The following is a 26,601-nucleotide window of genomic DNA, read 5'->3' on the forward strand; positions in this document are numbered from 1 at the left end:
TACAAATGTTGGCGATGGTTTTGTTACCCCTCAGAGCACAGCAGTGTGTCATATGCGTGCAATGCAGTGAACCCAGCAAGAATAAACTGATACAGAATAATTCAAGTCCAGCTGAATTGTTATCAGCATGAGAAACTGGTAGAACAGGGCATTCAATGCACCATGGCCAATTGATCTCCCACCACAAGGATATGTAGTGAGCTAAACTCACCTATGTACAGAAGCAAGACAGCCGTTTGATGTAATGCTAACAGCAAAGGACAATTTATTGTGAAGCACTAGCTTGCGCATAATTGTAAGCGTGAGTTTCATATAATTTCGTCCAAAAAATTTGAAAGCAGCAAACACTGCTTATCGGTCCTGCTAACAAAAAGCGCGCATGCAGATCTTAAAAATCCCTTTTTTGACCTGCAACTTCCAATAAATGTCACAATACCCTTACAAAAATTGATGCTGAGTTCTTTTGAACCAGTATTCAGTGGCTAAAACTCTTAAATTCTCTCCATAATAAAGCTTACTTATCGAGCCAGCTGATAAAACTTTATCTCTGTGTGCGGTTAACACACAGTCTATAGAATTTGTAATGTGTGATTTATCCAGCATTTGTAGTCTAATACATTAGAATGCTCTACAGCTTGTTCAGCTACTCCCTAATACAACTCGTCGTACCCAAGGCAAGACACCAGTGAACTCCATCTACAGCCCCTTGCTTCTCTGAAGGCGCCTCCTTAATTCGTAAGAATTTTTTTTTCCTTACACGATTGGAAATTTTGCTTAATAGCGCTGGAAGAATGGCATCTACCCGAAGGGACACATCATCTGTAGTTGGCGTGTGGTGAAAAAACCGCGGAATAAAAATGTAAAAATGACTACCGCTTCTCTCCTGTCCTCAACATCTCCTGTTTTTCTGGCATTCTTTCTGACGCTATTTGCCGAAACCGGATCGCCACGTCAAACGAACTGAAAATTGGTGGTGAATTGCAAATTGCTACAAATTTTGAATTTTCAACCTGCCTCCACTCGGACATCTGTGGCAGACGTCTTCAATGAAGCTGATAGCGCAATGGCGTTATAACAGAGTCAAAACATATAACTGAGCCAGACAAGTTAAACCTGCTTTCACAGACCAGCACAAAAAGCCACCTGGTTTAGACAACATAAAACGTTTTTGAAGCGACATGCGCAACATCTGTCTCCTCTCCAACAACGATGCTCTTGTCGCGTATAGCTGCACTTCCGCTAACTAGCTTCGCACAAAAACAATTCCCGTGCACATACACGCAAAAGACGTGCAGGTAACAAGTACTGACCTATTTCACTGACAAGTTGCAGGGCCATGGACAGCATCAGTACCGAAGAAAAACATGAATTCCTTAGAAAAAAACAATTAACTCCATGGTGTGCAGCATAGCTTCCCAAAATGACCTGCAGTTCAGTTAATACATCTCCAAGAAGTACCATGGGATTTCATAAAAGCAATTAGGGGTCGTCAACAGCTAACACTGCATTTGAATTTTGAAGGCTTAGGACCACGCCACAAACTTGATCTTAGCTATATAACCAAAAATCCCGGGTGACCGAAATTATTCCTCAACTCACTATGGCATCCCTCATGGCTAGAAGTGAAGTTTTGAGATGTTAAAATGCACAGGACTGTGAACTAATATCCGGCATGCAGAGACTCCAGAACTTTTTTTTAGTGTGTGTGTGTGTGTCCGTGCGCACGGACACATGAATGTGCGCTCTCGTTTTGTCCGTGAAGTATGCAGTAGTAGTAGTAGTAGTAGTAGTAGTAGTAATAGTAGTAGTAGTAGTAGTAGTAGTAAATGATTTATTAAAATAATAATAAAAACGAAGGAAAAGATTTTTGCTTGCCCCGGGATCTGCTATCGATACTGAAGCACTTTAGCTGGGGCAGTGGAAATAAAGGATAGCAGGCAGAATGGAGAAATGAAAGAGGTGAGGGGACTGGAAGAGAGGATAGGGAGGAGAGTTAATGCAAACAAAAACTATTTAAACAATAATAAATATGTACACGTTGCACACGTGATTCGTTCATGATGAATTTCCAATCATGTGTAGTTGAGTCGCCAATGTAGAACCTTTTCTTCCTTAAGCAGTGGACGCACTGCGATGGAGATGAAACGCTTTAAAGGCCCGTTTACTGTGCGGTGTCAGTGCACGTAAAAGAACCCCAGGTAACTCCGTAATATTTTCATATAAAATTTCTAGTGTCTCAATAGATCTTATGCCATCGTATAAGTATTTATCTGTTTTCCACTCCTCTGGTTTAAACTGGCATGCGCATGAGACGAACATCACATCTTTTGCTAATAAGTCTCTATAGTTGGACACAAGTCAAGAAAAAAAAAAGCGACTTTTCCCAGTCAGAGGACTCCCTCTCAATCAATGGCGTCGGCCGATTCTCACGAACCGGCCTTCCCCACCCCATTGCAGGCTGCGCAGCCGCCACCTGTCAATTGGCATTCCGCGAGTGTTGCCGCGCATCATATGTAAAAAAATATTGTTTCTTTTTAAAAATTTTGGCCCACCCCTTATGTAATACTGTAGTAGGGTCTTTACGGTAATGAAATGAAATTAAAGGTATGCATCAAATTTCAGGTAACAAACGAATGCAAAGATACATTTCAGGAAAAGATATAAAAAAGGGACGAAACAAGAGGCACTGAGACTGTAAGGCCAGCGGGAACAGAGAATAAGTGTGCACCACAAATGTTTCCAACTGCAAATTACAGCTTTTTTTTTCAAAACACAGAACAAAACACCCCGATCGATGTTCTGCTATACCACCCTTGTGTACCTCCTCCACGCTTGTGCAATGGGGAGAAGACGACCCCACCCATTCGGCCGAAGACCCAGCCCTTCCCTTTCTTCCCTCGAAAACGCGGACGAGACGGCGGGGAGTCGTAGCCAAAGCGCGGATGTAAATCTCTTCCAGGGCAGCTTCTGGTAAGCCCCCCTTCCCCTCTCTCCCTGCGCCGCAGATATTTCGGAAATAAAGGGAGGAAACGAGGCCCGCGGTCTCCCTTTCCCTTCCCGCGAATTGGAGACGAGAACTGGCTGCCTCCCGCAGCTCCCCATTTTCCCCAGAGAGCCTCTGGGTGCCCCCATTCCTTCGTACCCGCTTGCTCCCTAATCGCCTCCAACAGCCCTATACTCTCGCCGGCCTACAAGGCGCCTGCGCGCGGTCCTCGTTTGCTTTTCTCTCCGTGGCCGTTTTAAAAGGACCTCTCTCCCCCCCGCCTCTCTCTCTCTCTCTCCCTTTCGCGTCGTGTTGCCGGCGAAACGTTCATTACTGTTTAGACTAATGAGATTCCCGGGCTCTCGGTGGGGAGCGGGGTGAAAGTAGGGAAAGAGAAACAGGCGCGCCTCGCTGCGGAGTGTTCCAGGTCGGTGGGGACGATGACGAGTGGCGAACAAGCAGACGAGCTAAGTCGCTCCTCAGAAGGGCACGCAGACGCTAGGATGGCCAGCACGGCAGGGAACCGAGGGCGGGGATCGAGATGGATCGAAATGGCTTCAAAAGACTAGCAGAGTATATATACCAATGTCGCGGCAATGCACGGTGAACGGCGAAGCCACGAAGGATGAGCGCTTGACGGTAAAATAATGACCATGTTCAAGGCCAGCGACAAGAACAAAGCTAAACAGGGCGTCAGCGTTGAGCAATCAACTCTGAGTGCATCTGTGCCCCAAGGGAACACTAATGCAACATTAAGAATGAATGAACTAATTATATCTCTGGACTGCACAGGATAACACAAAGACGCGACGCAGGAAAAAAAAGAAAGAAAAAAGCTGCTTGCATACATCTTGGAAAATACCCCACACTCGATCACTGAGCAAGAACCGGGAGTTCACTTTTATGCGAAGCATAAGAAACAGTCAATGATTTGTTGCAGCGTTAACCCACTCTCTATAACAACACGCAAATAGATGCACATATGCCACAGCAAGAGAGAACTTTCAACGCCGATTAGCGATCTGGAGGAGACCACTGCTGGCCCCTTCTCGTGTGGTATGTGGCCTGGCTGTGGGATATACCAGAAGGCCCTTCCACTCGTCGCGGGTGCTCGATGTTACCGGCCTTTGGTGGATCATTTAACGTACCTCCTGTTTGTGATGTTCAGGTAATTTGCTGACGGGCTTACGCGTTGTGTTGTCCAGTCTCGGCACCTCTTCTGTTTGGTGCCACGCGTAGCCGCCAGGAGTCTATTCCATGGTGAACAGAGCATCCACACCGCTTCCGGTTTGTCTTGCTCTAAGGGCACCAGCTTACGCCAATGGAGTCCCGGACTAAGGACACTACGCTCCTTGTCCCCGCCCTCTATTTGTACAATAAATGTTTTCACCATCATCGACAGGCTGCTTCGCGAGTCCCCAGGTCACAATATCGGCGCTCAGGGGGAAGAGAGGCTCTTGCGCCTGTAGCGGAGTCTTCCTCGGGCATGCTACCGAATGAACAGCGGCCGCATCCTTTGCGTGAATACACGCTTCTCTTCCAAGGGTAAGGTGACGCTTTACGCACTTATGGACTTCGTCCGAAAGGCGTAGCTCCTGCTCTTAATTTAGTCCCGTTAATTTACACCACTGCACGTGCGCAGATGGTTCCGGCGCGGCAGGATGCCCCGCAGCTAGTCCAGCTAGCAAGCACTGGCGCCATCTGGCGCATCCAGGGCGATGTGCGCATGCGCACTGACGGAGCGCGGTACGCGGTAGTAGGGGTACGCTCTACGCTAAAAGTCTCTAATGCAGTTATCGCTGCGGAAGGAAAGCCAGAAAACAATCTCACAACGTTTAGCTCTGGAATAACGTTTATTCCTTTCCGCCGGACATGGTGGCAGAAAGCCACAGCCTCGGCACCCGCTCAATCAAACAGATTGGAAACAATCGTGGCAGACGGTCACCGCAAGGGCGGCGGAACAAAGTTCGTCAGCATGCTTAGCTGGACGACCTGGCTTCGAATAACTTAATAACCGCTTAGAGAGAAAAACATAATGCGAACACTTAAACACGCGTGTGCACAAAGCACTCTGTGTAACTGTGTGTCGTGCGTATGCAATCGCGCGCCCTTTCGGTAGTCTTTGTCGCTAAGCGCACTCAGTTATCCGTAGAGAGGTTGAATTCTTGAATCATACTGTTCAACCTATCAGCGACAACGCCGGACTTCCTCAAAGGAAACAGCCAATTTTGACCCTGGACCTCTGGGTGCAATTGAAGTGAGAAGGTTTGAAAGATGAAAAGCGCCAGCAGATGAAAAAAGCGTTAAGCAGAAATTGGATGCCAAGAAACAACAGTCCACATCGCGAATAGCCAATAGAACACGCCGGGATATAAACCCCTACAAAGCCAGCCATGTTTCAGCGTCGAAGAAAAGGAAATCCACGGAAAGCCGCGATGTCTTCCATGCGCCAATCGAATTACTACAAGGAAGAAAAGCAGCAGAGTTCGTTCCCCGGAAGAAAAAAAAAAGGTGAAATAGCCGCGCCCAGGGCGAAGCGGGGCAATAAAATAGGGACAGAAAGAAAATAAAAGGTCAGCCAGGAAAACAGCAAAAGGAGAGACCGCGACAAAGACGAGAACAGCGACCCCGTTTCCCGCCACGCGGTCGACGCTGGCGAAATCGGGTGGTGAGAGGGGGCGGGGTTCCCGGGAGCCGCCTTCCCTACTACCCCTTCCCTCCTCTATATCCTCCTCTCCCGTCGCCCGCATTTGCTCTTCCACCGCGGCGCGGGGCACGACCGAAAAGAATGCACAAAGGCGAACGGCGCGCTCCGCGACACGGGAAGCGAGGGGGGAAATTTCAGGAGAACGGGCGCCGACCCCATTCCTTCACTCAGTACATCCTCCCGTGGCGACATCCGAGGACGTCGCTCTTCCGTTTATACGACACATCGCCGGGCCTCGGCAACCGAATACACAAGCAGCAGCAGCTAGCTTCAACACACGGGAAGAAAGAATCGGCTTAGCTAGCGCCAAACGCCACGCCTATTGGTATGCGTGCGTGCGTGCGTGCGTGTGTGTGTTTAACGAGTGAGAAAATAAAAAAAATGCTACTGCATTGAGACAGAGCCTATACTACTCCTACTCGTGTTGAATTATGAGCAAAAGTAATCAGTCGGCAGTGAGCAAAATTAAAAGGAGCCAAGGTTTCCCTCACACTTCGGCTATGCGCCAGTCTTGAGAACAGCCACTCTCAGATGCAGATATCCCCAGAGGAGTTTTTTTTTTCTTTTATCGCTTCTCCAGCGGACCGGTATGTACCTTCATGCTCAAGCAATTTTTTTTTTCTGAACAATTTCTAACTATAACGCTTCGCTCCCGTTGAAGTCAAGCGTATTTCCATAGCTGAAAACTCCCTGCGATTCGAAAGCACGTAAGTATACACAACGACTAATTCGAACTGGCCGCGCATCCTAACTGCCCGGCCCAGCACTGCGTCGCCTCCGGCCCGCAGCAAGCGGCTGCGCCCGCCAGTAATCGCGCCTGCGGACCGCGTGACTGCCGTAAGTGCACACAACTGGCAATAATATGCGTTCTCGCTTTCCCTGCCACCGCCATGGCAAGTTTCCCTGTTACCGCCACGGTGCCACCGCCATGGCAAGTTTCCCGCCACCGCCACGGTGTTTCACCGTCACCGCAAGTTCCCCTGCCATCGCAATGGCAAGTTTTCCTGTCACCGCTATGGCATGTTTGCCTGTCACCGCCATGGTAAGTTTCCCTGCCACCGCAGTGGAAAGTTTCCATTCCCCGCCATGGCAGGTTTTACTGTCACCGCCATGGTGTGCTTCCCTGTCACCGCCATGGCAACTTTCCCTGCCACCGCAGTGGAAGGTTTCCCTTCCCCACCATGGCAGGTTTTCCTGTCACCGCCATGGCATGCTTCCCTGCCACCGCCATGGCAAGTTTTCCTGTCGCTACTATGGAATGTTTCCCTGTCACCACCATGGCAAGTTTCCCTGTCACCAGAGTGGAAAGTTTCCATTCACCGCCATGGCAGGTTTCCCTGTCACTGTCATGGCAAGATTCCCTGCCACCGCCATGGCAAGCTTCCCTGTCACCGCAGTGACAAGTTTCCATTCACCGCCATGGCAGGTTTCCCTGTCACCACAGTGGAGAGTTTCCATTCACCGCCATGGAAACTTTCCCTGCCACCGCAGTGGAAGGTTTCCCTTCCCCACCATGGCAGGTTTTCCTGTCACCGCCATGGCATGCTTCCCTGCCACCGCCATGGCAAGTTTTCCTGTCGCTACTATGGAATGTTTCCCTGTCACCGCCATGGCAAGTTTCCCTGTCACTAGAGTGTAAAGTTTCCATTCACCGCCATGGCAGGTTTCCCTGTCACCGTCATGGCAAGTTTCCCTGCCACCGCCATGGCAAGCTTCCCTGTCACCGCAGTGACAAGTTTCCATTCACCGCCATGGCAGGTTTCCCTGTCACCACAGTGGAAAGTTTCCATTCACCGCCATGGCAGGTTTCCCTGTCACCACAGTGGAAAGTTTCCATTCACCGCCATGGCAGGTTTCCCTGTCACCACAGTGGAAAGTTTCCATTCACCGCCATGGCAGGTTTCCCTGTCACCGCAGTGACAAGTTTCCATTCACCGCCATGGCAGGTTTCCCTGTCACCACAGTGGAAAGTTTCCATTCACCGCCATGGCAGGTTTCCCTGTCACCACAGTGGAAAGTTTCCATTCACCGCCATGGCAGGTTTCCCTATCACCGCCATGGCAAGCTTCCTTGTCACGGCCAGGCTAGCTGGGCCAGAAGACCGTGCATGATGATCCTGGCCTCGCGTGGAAACGAGGGCAAGCGGAGGCTAGAAACATCGTAAACAAAAGAACGAACTCGGAAGGCCTGCGCCTCTTCACCCGTTTACACTCTTCATCACTCGTCTACTTTAACGCCAAGAATGAAAAGATAAAAACTAACCCACTGGCTTCAGAAGGAGTGCGGGAAAGGCGGTCGAATAATCCCCCGGGAAATACTCCGCATTCAAGAAGCAAGCAGCCTCGACTCCAGGCCTGAAACGCAGTTTCTTCTTCGTTCTTCTACTTCCATGTATTGCTATTTAGGTACGTTCCTCTCCAGTTCACTTGTGGAGTCAAGGCTGGCCTCTGCTGCTCTCGCGATCTTTCTTTTTTTTTTGTACGTGCGACCAGTGAAAACAACTCAGGACAGCCATAGCAACGCTTCCTTTTACGGTCTGAATAAACCCGACCTCTTGTTCCTTCTGTTCCCGTTTACTTGTCAAGAAGCCTCCCTGAGAGAAAAAATGTTTGCTGTCCCTCAAACTGCAGTAGTGCACAGCCTGCCGAAGTACAAGTCAGTGTACACATTCGGGAAGTTGGAGAGGTCGAGTAAGAACCAAATTTTCCCTAATCGGAAAACGCACTGCGTGGCCCCAGTCTGTTTTGTGGAACTCCTGCTTGCATCCCCGCGTGATCGAAAGAGCTTACCCGCTTTCAAAATGGCGAAAGTAAAGCTGCTCTAAGTAAGCACGATACGACCACGTCGCAGTCTGGCTACCCAACTGTCCCAATTCTAATCGTTAGCTGTAAGACGCATTATACTTGACGTAAAGTTGAAAGTTTGGCCTATAGGCCCATTTTTGAAAAGGCGCGAATGTTTCATTTTAAACGAACGTGTCCCCAATCCATGGGCCCGAAAATGGCCGTCTCCCGATATCACAATAAACATCTCCAATCTCCATAGCTATCGAACAAGCTTTTCTACTTCACCCTCGAGGCGCCATAATTATCTAGCTTCACACAGACAAGATTGCAATACCGCAGACACAGTGATTCACCCGGCTGTGACCGGGTGCTCCCCATGATACACAACATGCAGTGGCTTGGCCAATACGCCCGCGTGTGCGCCGCCTTCACTGTTTTTGCAGTGTACGTGCAGAACCTTGACGTTAAACCCCACGTGTTGTACCCCAAGCATCACATCTGCTGCAGCTGTAGTGGCCTGAGAACACCTGCGACTAGCCGCAAGCAGTGCCACTTTGTCATTTCCACCACGCACACAACAGCACTTGCTCGGCAGGCTAACGAGCCAGGCCAATATTCCAACTAGATGCATTAGTGGTACTGATTAGCCCCGGACTAATAAAACATTTTCGTTTAATTATAAAAACCTAGAGCGGTGCGCTGCTCCAGCAGGGTCTGTGAAAGGCATAACTCTTGCGCGGTTGTCCCCCGAGCCTGACCGTGAGATGCGACACTTCCGCCGCCTCCGCCCCATCGGCGAACGCAACATTCGCCCCATTGGCACAGTTCTGCGGTGCACAACACGAGAGGAGAACTTGAGTTTTGCTAGCTGCGAATGTAACTTCCGATTTCTGAGACCAGTTTCAAGGGCGGCTTGCTGGGTGAATTGGTAAAAGATACTATACTCGCGGATAGCTTTTTTGTGGCTATGCAGTGGAAGACACGGGGGCGAGGCGCAAGGCTTTCACAAGCGCGCCTGTATCACTCACAAGGGAGCGAGCTAGGCGCCAAGATGGCGGCGCGCGCCCGTAGCTTCCGCAGCATAGCCACAAAAAGCTATCCGAGAGAATAGATCGGTGTCAGGCAGGGTGACCCGATCTCTCCCATGCTGTTCACGGCGTATTTACAGGAGGTATTCAGAGACCTGGACTGGGAACAGTTGGGGATGACAGTTAATGGGAAACACCTCGTAAATCCGCGGTTCGTTGATGAAAGGGACGAACTGTGAAACATAATGACTTAGACCGGCAAAGCAGAACGCTAGGTATAAGCAAATTCAAAACCGCCACCGAAGATCATCTGCATTCAAGCTAATTGCCTTCTAAGCCAACCCCTCATGTAATGTCCCTTGAGGACCTTTGAGGAACAAATAAATAAATTAAGTAATATGCGGAAAACTAAAGCAATGTTCAACAGCCACAGAAGGGAACAGCAGTTTACGACAGGTAGCCGGGCGCCATGGTAAGGGAATTAATCTGCTTAGGGCAGGTAGTGACCGCAGATCCCCACAACTAGAGTGAAATCACTGGAGGAGTAAGGATAGCGTGAAGCACATTTGGCCGGTACTCTAAGAACACTATAGTGGCAGTCCAGCACGAGCCTTCAAGCGAAAAGTATACCATAAGAGCTGCATCTTGCCGGTGCTCACATATGGGGCAGAGAAGGAGGCTAACGAAAAGTGTTCAACTTAAACTGAGGACAACGCAGCGAGTTATGGAAAGGAAATTAATAGGTGTCACGTTAACAGACAGGAATACAGCAGAGTGGGCGAAGGAACAAACGCACCTTAATGACATCCTGGTCGAAATAAAGAGGAACAAATGGACTTGGGCAGGGCGTGCAATGCGATGGTCGTTAAGGTTAACGGACTGGATTCCGAGAGAAGGCAAGCGTTGCAGGGGGCGGCAGGAAGTTATGTGGGCGGAGGAGCTTAGAAAGTTTTCGGGGATACGGTGGCCGCAGCTGGCATAGTTTTAATCGGAGAGATACGGAAGGCGCCTTTGTCCTTGAGTGGGCGTAGTGAGGCTGATGATTAGATAAGTAAAAAAAAACGAAAAGGCGCGCGAACAGATAGAGAAGACTGAGGGGACGATAGTGGACTAACAGCTGCAAGCACGGCCCTGTCCTGTATATGTCTTCTGTTGTGTTCGTGTGCTTTCCTGCTGTCTGTATACTCATCAAGTCCTGTGACCATTTTGGTCGTCCCGTCTCAGGCCAGCCGCTTCTAAAGAAACTGTGGCTAATGGTTGCGAAAGTACCGAACTTTTTCGCGCCAGTTCTAGCTCGGACTCTTCAACTCGATTAACTACGCTGCCAGCCAGGCAAAACGAGAAAGATAAGCAGTACAAAATGCAAGGTCACCGCGCAGCACAAGGAGAGATCAGTTTCTCGTACTTGGACAACAGCTAACGCTTTGCTCTGCATTTACAATCGATATTTTTTTACACCACTCCGGCGATCTATCATCCTCACTTGCCTGGGCAGCCACATGTCCGCAGGCCAACCACGTCGAAACAATGCATTATAACACTTGTTCAACAGAGCTGCACAGACGACGATGACTAACCTTTGATAAGCCACCTTCCTAGCGCAAAGCTGGGCGACTGTGGCTTACTGTTGAGCTACTGAATAGCCCTACATTGAGAAGGTGCCGGTAATCGAGCGACAATACTTGTTCGCACTAATTGATGTAGCCAGGAAGGCAGGAAAACTGAGAGACGAGCTTTGAGTCAGAAGACTGCCGGACCTTGTCCCAGACCTTTCAGCGCCTCGTGTAGAAAGAAAAAATTGACAGACGATTACGACAGTCGGTAATGCGAAATTTGAGCGCAGCTCTCCGCACTTCACCTGCCACCGCTGGCAGGTGAATTTTTCCGTGGCAGCCACCTTCCGGTTGTTCCTTCCTCCGTTCTCGCGGTGGCAGGTCGCGTTTCGTTCTGCTACTACCTGCAACCTGTCTCCTGTCAGGTGACAGCCACGTTACAGAAGGCAGCCGCCTTACAGGTGGCGCTTCGCTCTGCTACTTGGACAACCGGTCACGCCGACGACGGCGACTACGATCTGTCTCATATCGTTGGACACCTCAACCGCGCCGTAAGGGAAGGAATAAAGGAAGAATAGGTGCCATAGTGGAGGGCTCCGGAATAATTTCGACCACCTGGGGATCTTTAACGTGCACTGACATCGCACAGCACACGGGCGCCTTTTGCGTTTCACCTCCATCGAAACGCGGCCGCAGCGGTCGATTTCTAAACCAGGGTACTCCGGATCAGTAGCCGAACGCCGTAACCACTGAGCCAACGCGGCGGGTGCCCTGTCACAGAAGCATGAGTTTCCCTTTAGACTTCGTACCACGTACGCGCATATAAAAAAGAAAATTAAAGACAACAACAAATACACATGTGGTAGCTTACGTGCTTACTTGATGTAACGACATTCCCAGCGCGACTCCTTTTCACTTGGGCGTCATCCCGCGCGTTGAGCAGCGTTCGGGGGCCGCCGTTTTCGAACCCACTTACAGCCTGCACAGGCTGCACAGGAGGCCCGCCTCCTACTCAATGCTCAGGGCATCGCCAATGCCTGCGCTGATTTCCCGTTGTCTACACTTCAGGCGGGAGTATGCACGCTGGCTATTCTGTGGGCCGGACAGCTGCGTTTTTGCTCTTTTCACTTAACGGCCAATTACAGTGGGTCGAGACATGCGAATTAAAGAGCTCAACAAATATATTATCTCTTTCGCCGCTTCCCCTCCCACGCGGCGATTGTGCGCACCGCGGACGATCTATTGTAAACAGGCCGTGATTTCCGCAGCTGCGTTTGCCTCACGAGGCCCTGGACGCCTGTCTCCATTGTTGTGCGCTGCTGTCGCCACCTGCGGACTGAACGACAATGAGACGCCGAGCTGTCGAAGACCAAGTTTGGTCACATCCGGGGCTTCCTGGAGGGCGGACTTTCGCTCGGCACTCAAACCGGACGCCGAGATGTCTAGGTATCTCAGCAACCTCTACTGTGGGGTCGCACAGTGAGGCTAGTATGATCTATTCGTGATGTATACGGTGGTCGACATTTATGCGGTTTGTACATTATAGCATTTGAATGCGACATGATACGCATTGCAGAAGGCGGTACTCTTTCGACTATATAGTCAGACCCATGGTTAATCCCCTGTCACGCAAGCATTAGAGGAGATGAACCACGGATTAAATTCGACGCCATGAAAATCTGGCGACGCCATTGGCTGGAGGACCTCCTCTGAGGGGCGTTTGTTGCTTCGTTCTTGAGTTGCGTCCGACTATACTGCGCCCAGAACCATAACTAATTCTCACCATTACCGGGCTTCCTTCGCTTTCTGAAGGAAGCTCCGTCCATACCTTGCATGTTGCATGCAGTTCATAATGAGCGCGACTGTATTGGCAGTTATTTAAGGGGCCCTCTATCAAACACATGGCCTATACTGCAGGAGAAAGTAAAAAAAAATGGCTGTGGTTTAGCTCTGGTTAACCCTAGTTGAATTGCGAAAGCTTCGTTTCCTCGGCACGTCGTCTACGCAGCGTCTCATCCCGACGCTCTCGAAAACTAAAACCGGTCTCTTCCGGCACGTGGAACTTCTTCTAGCCGCATCTTCGTTACGACGCTTCTCGAGTCCGGCGCATTCTTCTTGCGTCTCTTGAGCGCGGCACCTCCTCTCCCTCTACCCCAGCGGAGCACATCTGGTTGAGCGAGCGACGTCGACGCCATCTGTTGGAGCGCGGCTGCGGCGTTGCTAGGCAACACCGCAGCCGACATACGACATACGGCGCGACCAGCCGAAATGGCTCACTGGCTGGCGTAGTAAAGCTGTCGCTTTAAAACGAAAGAAACGTCGCCGGATAAAGGTGGACACAGCATACGCCGGTGTGAAAGCCAAAAACGCGCAAGGAGCCAGCGACCGCTGTGATCGGTCGCGCGCCAGTTCCGTCGTCCAGTTCAGCGCGGCCTCAGCACCACGCCCGTCCTTCTAACGCCACCTGAATGGCCAATAGCGGGCCCGGGATTTATGACGTCACAAAGTGCGATCGCCGCCGGGTGACGAGGGCCAGGCGACAGGTGAGGGGGCTCACCTGTGCTCGGGCGCGCGCCCGGCTCAGCGGGGCGCGAGGAATGACCCCGGTGCGGTGGCGGCGGTGGCGGTGGCGCTGGAAGCGTTGTTGGCTAGCGCCGGCCTCACCGGGTTCTCCGGCTACAGCCACACGTGCGCCGTGATCATTGTCGCCAGAGAGAAGGGAACGAGAGGAGGAAGGGGGAAAAAAACGAGGGCGAAGGGGAAAAAAAGGAAACGAAATTAGTCGAAAGGCACTCAGCGGAAACTAAGGTTGCGCGCCAAAGTGAGAGGTAAAGTATAAGGACAACTCAAAGGCAACACAAATATGCACGTAAACAATGAACCGAGAATAATCCGGCGCGTGACGTACTTCGAAACCAGAATGCACGCAGGATACATGACAGACGCAGCATAGGTAACTCGGCAGCTCTCTATAAGGATTGCCTCAAGAAATCATTTTCTGTTTCAAAAACATGCTATATACCATGCAACAGACCTGCCGACACTGAGGAACGTTCTTCGTTCCATCGGGAGTACCCAATAGCGCGGCTATAAGCTTTGAATTACAAGCTGCCATCACGTAAAGGAACACTTTCAGCACCAGCGACCAATTTCACCAAAAACGGAGGGTTAATTTAAAACGTAAAAAGTTCAGCACACGAGATAAAGGTGTCGCCACCACCAGCTAATTTCGCAAGTAAAGCGAGTGCGTAGACACAAACTTTTTAGCGGATCTCAGAGGCAACGCTAAACCGCCATTCACTTCAAAACGGCGATAACCTGTCCCTTTCGGCAAGGACGTCACCCAGTTTGAATCAAGCCTTGCGGCCGAGGTTGCTACCAACCAATGGCACCGTCCCCGGCCCGGTAGCCCAACCTACGGGCCCTCGTCTTAGGCTGGGGCCCACGGGGGAGCAAGCTACCACCATTTGGCTAAATAAAGTTGACCGACCGACCGACCGACCGACTGACTGACTGGCGGAAGGACCTTTAAATCAAGCTTCCTCACCGATAAATGTGTCTTTTACTGACGGACATGACGTCAACATGCACAGAAAGAGTCAGATAATCATTTTTACCGAGAACAATAACTGAAGGTGGTGTCCTCAGCGTCCCATTTGACATCCGCGCCCCCACACCTCTCAGAAAACGTAGCGCCACCTTGGGTTGAACGCGCGAACTGCGCACGTCAGACCAAGGCCAGACTAGAGCGGCGACTCCGAGTCCGGTCGCTGTCAGACACTGCTTGTCGTCCAGGTTCATACGGTGCACGCACCAGCAACGCAAGGACTACATCACAGCGCTCGAAAGGGCTGTGTTGTTCTGCCAGGACCACTCGCGTTTGTGGCTTGATGTGCAGAGTCACTGGAATTTTTTCCCGGTGACTATATTGATATGCGTCGCAGTGTACACCCAAGTGGACCCGAGATAACGGTGTACCCTCACTCTAAGATACATAGGATACTCTGCTCTCAAAAGGCAACAGCAGACGACAGCTAAACAAAGCGTAAAAAGTATTTTGAAAATAAAAAAACGCCACCGATGCAATGCTCATTCGACAGGTACATTTGTATATTCTGATTACTGTTGTCAGCCTCCACCTGCATGAAGCTGCACTCTAAATACGAATTGGCCTAAGTGGAAATGAAAAAGAAGTAAGCTGTCCTTTCGGGGGCAAGTTACCCTGCTGAAGTCCCGGGGTAGATTTCGACCATTAAATTACGGAATGCTTACTCTTGGCAACGAAGTCATGTTCCCACCGCAAAACGTAGCAACTTGATGCAGTTAGCAGTAGGAGGAGGCATTTAAATGCGGCACTGGAGCAAATAGAGCGAATATAAAAGATTGAAATCTCGGCTAAAATCTTCGCAACTGCTAGAACTTCGCATGTTTTGAAGAGGAACTTTCTTCCCGTTGCCAACCGTAAGCATTTCGCATTTTTAGTGATGGAAATCTACCTCAGGGCTTGGGCAGCATACCCTTCCCCTATTAGGGAGAGCGATGGAGGATGACTTACTTCCTTTTTTACTCCCACATAGACCGTTACAGCGTAAAGGCATGGCTTAGGAGGGTTCGACGTTCACTTTCTTCGTCGCTTTCGCAAACCCAGTGAGACTCGTGTAAAATGTTCATGGTCAGTTGACCGTGCAGGCACACCCCAACGCCAGACAGGGTTTTGAAAGATTCTTGCTGGAATTGACACACGGTAAAGGTGACGACGGACAGCGAAAGAAAACATTCAGACACAGCGTCAGCTCTTTTACTTTTGTTGTCCTCAAATGGAAAATGACGTTTATACACTTCGTAGTGATCCGGAGTTCCCGGGTTCGAACCCGACTGCGGCGGCTGCGTTTTTATGGAGGAAAAACGGTAAGGCGCCCGTGTGCTGTGCGATGTCAGTGCGCGTTAAAGATCGCCAGGTGGTCGAAATTATTCCGGAGCCCTCCACTACGGCACCTCTTTCTTCTTTCACTCCCTCCTTTATCCCTTCCCTTACGGCGCGGTTCAGGTGTCCAACGATATATGAGGCGGATACTGCGTCATTTCCTTTCACCAAAAAACCAATTATTATTATTATTATTATTATTATTATTATTATTATTATTATTATTATTATTATTATTATTATTATTATTATTCACTTCGCCAGATAGGTCAACACTATAGAGGCTACGTCCGGGCCCGGAGATCAAAAATGTCTAGTAATATTGTAATTGAAAGCACGAGTCCAAATAACAGAAGTAAATATCGAAATGAGTTTTGTGAGACTGACGAGTTATTCGAGGCGGGGTGTGACTGCGATATGTGCTTCATTCTAACCCTGTGTGTGTGCCCGGTAGGGTAACTGTTTGATGCCACCGCCTCGCATGACCTTTGCACGTAATGCATAGTATGTCTACGCCAGTGTGTGTGATTTACGACTATAGCACACTCGGCAGCTCTCACATGTGTCGGGCACTGGTCGAATTGAACATATAGTTTTTTTTTATTTTTCCAGTGTGTACACAAATTTAACAATTAAGCCAGGCCAACGCACCGTTCTAAAACGTAGCAACAGATATGCGACAACGGTTTCTACCCATTTCTAAGTAAATACCACTGACTTTCTGTCCCTCACTGTAGTGCTCCATAGCTTCACTCATTAACTTCTCACCGGCTTCTCAAGGTAGTAACTCTCACTAGTTCTACTTTACTACCTCCAGTTATTAAGAGGGTAGTGGTCTGTGTGACAAGGATCTGGTTAGTAGTTAGTGAATTCTTAGCCGTTTTTCTTAAGAGTGTACCGATTGTAGTTAAGGTCGTGTAAAAGGCACTGATTGAAATGTGTTGAAATTTGTCTGCATACGCGATACAGTTCCTCAGAAAAAGGTAAATAAACCTCCAAAAATGCTCTTTTGAAAAAAAAATACAAATTTAGCCTCTGAAAGCTCCTCACTTTCCCGTTCGACGTGACGGCGAAAAATGATCAAAAACGCATTTTTGAAGTCGCGAACACTCATGTGCAGTATATTTTCTGAAAGCTAAAGAAATGGTCTACCAGAACGTCGCAAAATTTAATTTTTTTTTTTTACAAAATAAAGTCTCATTCTACCTTAATGAGAAGCTGTGCGTATAGGAAATGACTACTGATCCGGAGTTCCCGGGTTCGAACCCGACCGCGGCGGCTGCGTTTTCATGGAGGAAAAACGCTAAGGCGCCCTTGTGCTGTGCGATGTCAGTGCACTTTAAAGATCCTCAGGTTGTCGAAATTATTCCGGAGCCCTCCACTACGGCACCTCTTCTTCCTTTCTTCTTTCACTCCCTCCTTTATCCCTTCCCTTACGGCGCGGTTCAGGTGTCCAACGATATATGAGACAGATACTGCGCCATTTTCCTTTCCCCAAAAAACCAATTATTATTATTATTATTATAGGAAATGAAAAAGGATGGAAAAGGGGACGAATCGAGGGCACAATCCATAAAATAAATAGGAACAGCGCTCTTCCATACTCCGTCCGGTCGTCGCCTTCCCGCCATTTCAGTTCCAACAAGAACACGTCGCAACTATCTCATCTTGCCATCCATTTGCGGTTTCAAAGAGACGTCGCTCTCGAACGTGGTAAACACGTAATGTGTGGCTGTTACACTATCGTATTCTTTGCAGTCTAACACGCCACAGATGTACCTCTCTCAGCATACTTGCACAGATTCGAAGGTTATGAGCTAGAAATAGTGCTTTATTGGCATCTGTAAATGCAGCAGCTTTGATAACAAGCATCACGGCCGCTCACATGATCTGGGGAGACGAGAAAGATTGGTGATATATGGACGGGGTATTCCGTATTTACTGGATTTTAACGCGAACTTTTTTTTTTCGGAAAACAAAAAACTCGTTTAAATATGACATGCGCGTTAGCATCGAGTATGAAAACGAAACTACGTGAGCAACACCGTATATTGCCATCGGCGGTGTGAAAAAAGGGTGCGCGTTACAATCGAGGGCGCGTTAGACTAAAGTAAATACGGTATGCGAGATTTAAGGTCCCATAACTGCGCCTCAGCCATGAGAAAACCGGAGCTGAAGGTTTCGTATTAATACCGATACTACGTGAGGCTCTCTCACGTGCACTGGCGCCGCATAGCACGAGGGTGTATTTTCATTTCGTCTCCATCGCAATACGATCACAGCAGCCGGGAGTCGACCCCGCGACCTTTAGAGCTCAGTAGCCGAACCCGCAGTGGGCCATCGCGGCAGGCAAATATTAGTATAATGGACCTCTGTTGCGTGATCCAAGCTCATGTCCCGATGAGCGCGCATTTCGAACGCGTGAAATCATTTCCGTGCACATACACACAACGGCCGAAATCGCCGCAGGCACATGCAATTTCGAGTGCGCGGCTGGTCGTTCTAAAAGTTTGAAATTGAGAAAACACAAACAGTGTTTTGTTCGCCTTTTTAGGCCTGCGTCGTGCCTTACGTTGATCTGTACGTAATCTAACGCGCACTATAGTGCGATAACAAATTTACAAATGCTCAGACGCCTCATATGCTTCCTGGCGCGCTAGATACAACGGCCATAAAAGAAAAGCAGAACCAGCCAAGCGAGCAGAAATAACTGGCACGGTCGCATATACGACCACCGCGACTCCGAAAACAGGCGCAGAGCACCAAGTAAATGGCGAACGCCAGCCGGAAACCAGATCACCACACAAGCACGACGCGCCTGAAAGAACAGGCAGTCAGAAAAAGAAAAAAAAAAGGAAGCCAGAGTAAAGGACGCGGAGAGGCGGGGACAACAAGCAATAAGCCAATCCGAACCGCAGGTAATTACTTCTGCCTCGGGGAGAGAGGGGGCGCTGGGGAGGCGGCGGCCAGGGGGAACATTTTCTTATTAGACAAGCGGTCGAACAGCTGTCCCCGCTCGGTCGCCCTATATATTTCGGCTGGACAGAGCGCAGCAAGAAAGAAAGCCGACCAGGGGTGCATGGAAGCGGGGAGGGAAGAAAGAAGGGGGGGTACGCCATCTATCTAGTCGTCGAAGCGGCCGACCGCGCGTCGTCTGCATGGCTCCAGGAAGGAGGGGCTTTGCAGAAGCTGGATGCGGCTTCGCCTATCGCCGACGTTGCTGCTGCTGATGCTGCCGGCTTCGCGGTAGAGATCACTCGTTTCGCGAGCGATGTATTATATACACCGTTCGGTGCGTTGTAGGGCGGACAGAATTTCTCCCTACGGCAAGAATCGGTCCGCCGGCGCTCGTTCTGCGGCAGAAATAAACAGCGCCCCCTGGGGCACTATACAGCCATATTCCCACACATCTGCAGGGTCTTACATAATTACTTGGGCACCATAAAAAATAGGGCGAGGGGTGGGGGGCAATCATTTGCGCAGAGGCCCGCGCCTGTCGCAGTCTAATTTACAGCGGAGATGTGTTGCTATATGGTGTACACCTGTTCGAACCACCTGAACAATCGACTGCGCCCTTATGACTCTATTTACAAAGCGAGGGATGGTTAGAACCTGTTCATCGGAACGATTGAACGTACCGTTTTCAGCAAATCACTGTCCTATTTAGTTATGTTAGGTTCGCTGCAGGACAGCGGACTCTCCCAAACATTTCTCAGTGAATCATCAAAGGGCGCTGACACGTGGTGGTACTGGTAGGCAGGCGATAACGTTGTTGTTATTAGGTGTACCAGTTTCCGGCACCAAAGCGAGCACGAATCCGAAGTCAGCTTAGGCCAGCAAATTCTGTCAAGTATGTCTAAAAAAAAAAAATGTTCTCCAAAACAGAACCGGTGTTTAGAAGGGAATATAGAGCAAACCTCAAAAAGAGGTGAAGAGTCATCGCCATACAATTTTCCGCTCCCCCCCCGCGCGCGCGCGCGCGCGCGCGCGCACGCACGCACACACACACACACACACACACACACACACACACACACACACACACACACACACACACACACACACACACACACACACACACACACACACACACACACACACACACACACACACACACACACACACACACACACACACACACACACACGCGCGCGCGCGCGCGCGCGCGCGGAGGCTAAATGCTAGAGGCACGTGTACTGTGCGATGTCAGTATACAGGCTACTGTCTACACTTGTAAGTGCATGGGTATTCGATCCGCTACAGCTGTATTTAGTGGGGTGGGCTCCCACTGAAGCCCATGTGTAACAGCGCTAGTTGTGCAAGGTACGCTGGCCAGTTTCACCACGTCCGCACAGGTGCAAAGCGTAAGCACAGGTAACGGCGAGATTGATCTCTTTATACAGGTGCGCACCTGTGCGCCTGAGTGGGCTGTAGGACTGACAAAAATGAGCAGACATGATAGACCAGGAACAGGCCGTCAAAATGTGACCGTATAATGAATTTTATACATTAAAAATAATTGTTTTAACTTGTGAGCACCTAGGCTAGAAAAAAGAAACCTTGCCGTGGTAAACAAAAAATGCGAAGATAACTGGCTAGAGGGCGATTTATTGGCTTGCAACAAAGAAACCGAATTTCCGGAGGACGTGTTCCTGGAACTCTATCAAAAGCACTGAGGTACATGCGGACAAAATCGTGCGACGCTTCCACGCAGTCACACGGCGGGTTCAAGACACGGACGCATCCAAGCTATACTACCGCAGATACGGACTGTAGCTCACAATGGAGTCAAGCAATGCGCAAATATTCCAAAGCAAGACCGGATTTAGTGCCAATCGCGCTAGTTTCGGCAAAAGCCCGCGACAACCTTCGCAATATGCCCTTAGCGTTGACGCAGCCTCGGCCACCGCAGAATGACGTCACGGGAGAGCAGTGACGACACGAAGTAGCAAGTGCACAAGCGAAACAGAACCGAATCATCAGCCAGGGTATATAAGACAGCATAGAAGGCAACGAGAAAGACGAAGGAGGGAAGAGAGCCGGTCCCTCCTCCGCGATAGCACTGCCCCCCCCCCCCTCTCTTCGTTCCGGTGTGTAAGCACGCGTCGATTAGGCCTAAAACGGGCCGAGCATCGCGAAACCTAATCGTCTCTCGCAATCCCTCCTACACCAATTCCCGTGCCAGCTTCCATTGTTGCCCGCCATCTCCACCGCAGCGACCGCGAATGACAAGGGGAATTTCGTTTCAGATAGCGCTCCTCGGAAGGGAGGGGGGGGGGGGGGGGAGCCATGGCGTCGTCATGGCTCCGGTCGGTCTGCCCAACGTGGTCGGCGAGCCGCAGCATGCGCCGCCCCATTCGGCCACCGCGACCGTGTCTACAAACCGAGGGGTTGAATGGCTGAGCTTCGGAACTCGAAGCCCAGGTCACCCTCCCACAACACCACCGCAAGCGAGAAAGATGCCGGAGGTGTTTCTCCGCCAAAAACTCCGGCGAGCGAAAACCACGATCGTCTCTCTCTTCCCGGCTTTTACCCGGCTGCGGGAAAAGAGGGCCGAGAGCCCTGAATGTTTCATGTCGGTTCTTCTTCGCGATGACGAGGAGCAAGAAGAGATGGGAGGCGAGGGCAGCAAACGAACCTTGTGGGGAGAACGAAGGGACGAGCGAGGGGAAAGAAAATGGGGAGTAGGGAAGGCGAAAGGTAGGGAACAACGCAGCGCGCTCACTCGCCCCGCTCTTTCTTCTGCGGGGCTGTAATACGCCGTTCCCGGGGCAAACCGACGAGCATGGAGAGAAACGAATCCAAAATGGCGCTGCGAAGGGTAACAGACGACGATTCGAAGTGCGGGAAACAAGGGAGGGGGGGGGGGATGTGGAATGGTGGGGAACGAGGGCTGGGATGGAGGGCACCGGAGGAAGAAAAAACATGAAAACTTTGGAACGATTGCAAGACAACGCGACAAGAAAGCGGCAGATTGGAGGAAAGTGGGATGGGGGGAGGAAGAGCGTGTAAAAGGACCGGCGAAAGGGAGGGAAGATCGCAATAAATGGGAATAGGGAAAACGGTTGGGAGCGAGGGAAGTGGTGGTGAGCACGAAAGGTGAGCGCGCGCGCGCTAGCTAGCTAGCTAGCAGCCGAAACAACGGCCCACGACGAATGAGCACGAACGGGGTGCGGAAGAAGACGACGAACGATAGAAAGAAAGGGGGGGGGATGGGGTGGGGTGGGGGGGTCGAAAAACCGAGGCGGTTTCGCAGGAAAGGCGGACGGGGGAGCCAAAGAGTTGGCAGAGCTCGGCACTCTCTGCAGAAATCCACGAGGAGAGACAACGGGAGAAGGAATAGCTCTGCACAAGTGGAGGGGGTGAAGGGGGGGGGGGGGGGACAACAGAGCAGCGTACGCCGAGGGCACACACACACAAATACACACAAAACGCCGCTCCGCGGCATCCGACTGTGCGTGCGTGCGTGCGCGAGGAGGTCGTTACAAAAGCGCGAAACGGGCCGCGGAAACGGCGGGGACAAGAGCAGAAGGGGAGGGAGGGGAGCAAAAACCATTCTCCTCCTCTCCCTCACTCTCTTCCTCCTCCTCCTCGCGGAGCAAGAGCAACAGCGGGAAGACGGAGAGGAGGGGAAAGGGAGAAACATAAATGGGCTTTCGTGAGCGACGGGCGAACAAAGATTCGCGAAGGGCTCCGAAAACGAAGCGGAGGAGGAGAGACGGTGCGGCTCAAAGAAACCCGGGAAGGAGGTCGAGAGTGGGGGAGGGGCAAATCAATAGATACGAGCGCCAGAGCTGGCCGCCGCCGCCGCCGCGGAAGGGAACCAGCCGCCCCGTTCGTCGCTGGAGCGCGTACGAACAACGAACGCACAGACAGAGAGAGAGAGAGAGAGGGGGGGGGGCAGCACTGGAGGAAACTCGAAGCACACCCCCTCTCCACGTCCATTCCCGTCTTCTGTGCCGAGTACAAACGCGAATTTCGTTTCCCAGCCCGACGTTTGCACGTGCAGAGAGGCCCGCACTGGCTCGGCTTGTCTGCGGGCTTCAGCGCCGCCTAGTTGATGCGGGAGCAAGGAGAGGATCGGAGCGCTGGAGCAAGGAGACGCACCTTCAAGCAACAGCGGCCGCGTTGTTCATCATCACCTCTCTTTTTTTTCTTTTTTTTTACCATCGGCCGCAGAAACCCGGTTCAGTCACGGTAGTGAAGGCAACTGTAACCGGCAGCATGGAAACAGGACACATAAAAGAAAAAGGCTTGTGTAACTAGGACGGAATGAGGAGCCACACGATGAAGCAAGTGATAGATAGCTCAGACCAGCATTCCTAGAAAACATGCGAGCGGGCTCCCACACGCTACGCGGGAGGCCACGGCAGCGACTCAGAACCGAAAGAAATATTGCGTGTGATGATAAAACCACTAAACTATCTCGAACGCTTTCTCTTCCCCATCAGAAGATATAGGGATAGTTCTGCACCATGCCGCTTGCGCGCACTCTCATCCAAGTCACACCACAATCACATGAGCACACAAGGTACAGCTGGCTCCAGTATTAAAGGGAACATATTCTTCGCATTCAACGGCAGATTATTCCATAAGTGTCAGCGAAAAGCCCACTTTTTTCTTTCTTCCGAATAATTTTCCTCAGACCGGATAATGGCCAGGCGACATGAAACTCATTCCAGAAATAACAAGAGAATCCGCTTCTGTGTGCAAACTGCACATACTCAACAGCCGTGGGCCTGCAGCGGATAACGCTCCATTGGCCAGCGAGTACATGCTGGACATTTCGGTTACAACGCCGACGAATTTTAACCCCCGAGAGATCATTGCTGTAGATGTGTTTAGAACTAACGGATGCAAGTAGCAAGAAGAAAGGGCAGCCGCAGGCAAGGTCCCCTTGACGACGAAACGACAACTAGAGCCTGGACACTCTCAGCGAACAACGACTAAGCGGAGAGCTGCGGGGTTCAACATCGAGCGGCCTGGCTCTAGAAAGCCAACGGCTGAAGGTGGTTTCCCCAACCCGCAGCGCCCACCCGCTGGAGCCGACCGAACAGTACACGAGGGTGTACTGTTCCTCATCCCCTTGCGGGGATGGGGGGACAAAAGAGCTTTCGGTGGACATCAAGTTGCGTGGACAGTAGGGCTCACGGGACGAGAGCGGAAAGCGGAGCGGAGTAGTTGGAAGAAGACGCTGTAACCTTAGCTCTTTTGTAATTTTTCTCCAGTCTTTGTCTCCGTGTGTGATCGTTCGATCGCCAAAAAAAGTTTATCCCTTTATAAGGCGCAAGCTCTACGCACGTCTCACGTGAATACAAATGGTAATATTACACTCAGAATGACTCTAGATATTGAATGGCATCGCCTCCAAGCCGTTTCAACCACTAGTTCTGTATAAAAGGTACTTACACATCTGCAGCAATGACTTCGTATGTAAAAAGGACTCAGATGTGGTACGTATCAGTATCTTAGTCTTATCGACGTACAAAAAAAATACTGCGCTGGAATTTTAAAAAATTTTCAAGTATTATGAGACAGTTGAATGATGGGAAAAGGCTCAAACGATGGGCCCTGTTAAATAAAATTAATTGATTGACTGATTGATTGACTTATTGATTGATTGATTGATTGATTGATTGATTGATTGATTGATTGATTGATTGATTGATTGATTGACTGACTGAACGCGGTCGATGTCATTCCAAAATTTAATACCTGCGCAAAAAAAAAATTGATCGCAGTTTTCTTACTCATCACGAATAGGAAAATGCTGCTTGCAGCAAATCTATTAAAACTATTATTTTTTAGTACGTTATAATCAATAAATTTGTTAGAGAATAGGCTGTCGACGAGTCCGAAAAATCTACCCCATTGTTATGGAGCAGTAAACTGAGGGCATAAAATTCTAATCCCACACAGAAGCTCGTTATGGGCACACACAGCACGGCCTTGTGATAATGCGGATGGCTTCCCGCACCACAGTTTACGGGCAGCGAACACGTCCACAAGCGCATCATCAAACGGGACAGGTTGATGGACCGACAGCTGCACGCGTTGCGCCCTTCCAGGCAGGCCTCCTGGTAGGACTCCGTCTCAACCAAGTTCGCATCAGGAACGAAGAGAGAACACCAGAGCAAGCGTACTCATGGGCATACATAACACACCAGCCGAACTTACAGAAGTTCACCGTACGGCACAACTTTAACGCCCTTCCTCCACCCCCCAAGCCACAAGCATCATTTAAGAACCTAGGCCCTAACCTAACCAACACTCTCCGACCCACATACCCCACCCCCGGGGCCACCCAAAAGCTTCTAACAGTCCATCCACTCCCAAAAAACATGCACCCAGTCCACCACCAAGCTCGATGCGCAGCAAGAGGCACTACACAAACGTTATAACCAACACACGGGGGCTGTCTACGTAGATGCCGCGGAATACACCACTCAGCCGGCCTTTGCCATTAGCGCAATCGGCCACAATCTTTTACCCCTATAGCAGCTGTATCGGTCCTAATATATACCTCACTAGAAGCCGAAGAAGCTGCAACTGCCCTTTGTGATCTCCTCGACCACTGCCACACTCGTATTTAGTGACTCCAATACCGTGATCAGAAACTTCGCCAAAGGGCGGACGCATGCCGTCGCCCATAAAATTCTCAACTCCTCTCAGCCCCCCACTAGGCTCCATTCAACTCATATGGGTACTCGCGCACACCATCCCGGCATTGAAGCCCCCCATGACACCTCTCGAGCGTACGTCAACCGAGCAGGGCAAGCCGCCAAGCCAGAGAGCGCCCGTGACCGAATGATCACATACCACGAGATCTCACTTCACTACGGGGAGCGACGACTCCACTACCCTCCGCCTCACAAATCACTCACTAAATTAGAGCAGGTGACATGGCGCCAGCTACAATCTCGCACCTTATTCTCCTCCGCCCATTTAGCACTAATGCACCCAGGGCTGTTCTCTCCAGAGTCTACCCTTTGTGGAGCCCCAATAGCTGATTTCCATCACACATACTCTACATATGCTCTGAGTTCCAGCCGCCATCAGAGTGGCAACTCACTAACCTCGAGCGATGGGAGGTCGCGGTGTCAAGCTCCGACCCAGCTGTCCAAAAGCAGCTGGTGGGCTGGGCTTCGGAAATCGCCGGACCTCACCGACTGCCGGCCACTTCACGAGACCAAGAGCCAACCCAAGAATACCCTAAGATATGGCTCAATATTTATTAAGGTTTATCGCAACCGCCACCACCTTCCGCCACAGAAGTTCTTGAAACTACCAACAGAGGGAAAAGAGGCGCTGCGGTCGTTCATCTACCGCGAGAACGCCAAGACGCGCGAACTTTGACTTTGTTAATGTCTGTTAGAAAACGTGGATTCAGCTGCAGCAATACGCATTTTCTGGAGACAAACCTCCAAGAAACGCTTCGCTAATTTCCACTCACGCCTAATACAACACACCTACTTGCAATGAATTTATTCAAACGGCGAATAAACGCGTTATAAAACTATTTTAAACGGCGTACTCTGGGCGGCAAGGCGGCGAGGTTATTTTAGAAGCTGAATTCATGTTTTCGGCCAAACGCTAGTCAAACCAACAAAACGCTAGTCA

General features: G+C 50.5%; 1 protein-coding gene across 5 annotated transcripts in view; it reads right to left on the reverse strand.

The window, feature by feature from the left end:
• The window catches only part of LOC144107601 (uncharacterized), a 94,461-nt gene that overhangs the window by 35,056 nt on the left and 32,804 nt on the right, over positions 1-26,601 (reverse strand). For 2 of the 5 annotated variants that reach the window (XM_077640699.1, XM_077640697.1), the window contains exon 2: positions 13,615-13,733. The exons of 2 other annotated variants lie outside the window; for them this stretch is intronic. The gene's annotated coding sequence lies outside the window, so the exon portion shown is untranslated. Of the gene's footprint in view, positions 1-11,936; positions 12,298-13,614; positions 13,734-26,601 lie in introns of those variants that run through there. One more of the 5 variants, XM_077640700.1, reaches the window with a different exon arrangement.

The sequence above is a fragment of the Amblyomma americanum genome, chromosome 10 (assembly GCF_052857255.1).
Source record: "Amblyomma americanum isolate KBUSLIRL-KWMA chromosome 10, ASM5285725v1, whole genome shotgun sequence".
Taxonomy (NCBI): domain Eukaryota; kingdom Metazoa; phylum Arthropoda; class Arachnida; order Ixodida; family Ixodidae; genus Amblyomma; species Amblyomma americanum.